Source organism: Bubalus kerabau, chromosome 10, assembly GCF_029407905.1.
Source record: "Bubalus kerabau isolate K-KA32 ecotype Philippines breed swamp buffalo chromosome 10, PCC_UOA_SB_1v2, whole genome shotgun sequence".
NCBI lineage: Eukaryota > Metazoa > Chordata > Mammalia > Artiodactyla > Bovidae > Bubalus > Bubalus kerabau.
Genome location: NC_073633.1, coordinates 30,228,993 through 30,231,232, shown reverse-complemented (window position 1 = coordinate 30,231,232; position 2,240 = coordinate 30,228,993).

The window sequence follows — 2,240 nt, the reverse complement described above, 5'->3', positions numbered from 1 at the left end:
AGTAGCCCTGATGGTCAACAAAAGAGTCCGAAATGCAGTACTTGGATGCAATCTCAAAAATGACAGAATGATCTCTGTTCGTATCCAAGGCAAACCATTCAACCACGGCAACCCAAGCCTATGCCCCGTCCAGTAACGCTGAAGATCTGAAGTTGAACGGTTCTATGAAGACTTACAAGACCTTTTAGAACTAACACCCCAAAAGATGTCCTTTTCATTATAGGGGTTGGAATGCAAAAGTAGGAAGTCAGGAAACACCTGGAGTAATAGGTAAATTTGGCCCTTGAGTACAGAATGAAGCAGGAGAAAGGCTAAAAGAGTTTTGCCAAGAGAATGCACTGGTCATAGAAAGCACCCTCGTCCAACAACACAAGAGAAGACTCTACACATGGACATCACCAGGTGGTCAACCCTGAAATCAGATTGATTATATTCTTTGCATCCAAAGATGGGGAAAGTGTATACAGTCAGCCAAAACAAGACCGGGAGCTGACTGTGGCTCAGATCATGAACTCCTTACTGCCAAATTCAGACTTAAATTGAAGAAAGTAGGGAAAGCCACTAGAACATTCAGGTATGACCTAAATCAAATCCCTTATGATTATACAGTGGAAGTGAGAAATAGATTTAAGGGACTAGATCTGATAGACGGAGTGCCTGATGAACTATGGACGGAGGTTTGTGACATTGTACAGGAGGCAGGGATGAAGACCATTGCCATGGAAAAGATTTGCAAAAAAGCAAAATGGCTGTCTGAGGAGGGCTTACAAATAGCTGTGAAAAGAAGAGAAGCTAAAAGCAAAGGAGAAAAGGAAAGATATACGCATCTGAATGCAGAGTTCCAAAGAATAGCAAGGAGAGATAAGAAAGCCTTCCACAGCGATCAAGACAAAGAAATACAGGAAAACAATAGAATGGGAAAGACTAGAGATCTCTTCAAGAAAAGTGGAGATGCCAAGGGAACATTTCATGCAAAGATGGGCTGGATAAAGGACAGAAATGATATGGACCTAACAGAAGCAGAAGATTGTAAGAAGAGGTGACAGGAATACACAAACTGTACAAATAGAGCTTTACCACCCAGCTAATCACGATGGTGTTATCACTCACCTAGAGCCAGATGTGCTGGAATGTGAAGTCAAGTGGGCTTTAGAAAGCATCACTACGAACAAAGCTAGTGGACGCGATGGCATTCCAGTTGAGCTCTTTCAATTCCTGAAAGATGATGCTGTGAAAGTGCTGCACTCAATATGCCAGCAAATTTGGAAAACTCAGCAGTGGCCACAGGACTGGAAATGTCAGTTTTCATTCCAGTGCCAAAGAAAGGCAATGCCAAAGAATGCTCAAACTACCGCACAATTGCACTCATCTCTCATGCTAGTAAAGTAATGATCAAAATTCTCCAAGCCAGGCTTCAGCAATACGTGAACCGTGAACTTCCAGATGTTCAAGCTGGTTTTAGAACAGGCAGAGGAACCAGAGATCAACTTGCCAACATGCACTGGATCATGGAAAAAGCAAGAGAGTTCTAGAAAAACATCTATTTCTGCTTTATTGACTATGCCAAAGCCTTTGACTGTGTGGATCACAATAAACTGTGGAAATTCTTTCCTGATCTGGGAGACTATTAAAAAAAGATAGAAAAGAAAATGAATAAAACAACTATTTTAGGATGAGGAAAGGAAACATTCCATTCTATGGAAGTGTATTTTAAATAACCACTCTCCTGAATGAGGAACATCTTTTGTTAAACAGAAGGCTTTCTAAGAAGGTGATTATTTCCTCTCTATAGTCTTCATATCCCTATGGATATTGAATAAAGGAGAGGAATTTGAAGAAAAGCAAAGGGCAAAAACACCTCTTCAGGTTGTGAGAAGCTATGAAGACCGTCTCAGAGGTTGCGTGGGACTTGACCTTCCATCAGTTCCAATGGAGCCCACTAGGCGGCGCTGGTGCACATATAAATGCTACTGTATGAAACTTGAATGGCCAGAAATCTGTTCTCTTCTTTTTCAAGTAAAATCCCAGTAAAATCTGTATAAAACCCTCAGGTAGAACTACTAAGCCCTCATTAGTAACAGAAGGGACAGTCTCAGGCTATAAAATGAAGATATTACTACTACTAAGTCGCTTCAGTCGTGTCCGACTCTGTGCGTCCCCATAGACAGCAGCCCACCAGGATCCCCCGTCACTGGGATTCTCCAGGCAAGAACACTGGAGTGGGTTGGCATTTCCTTCTC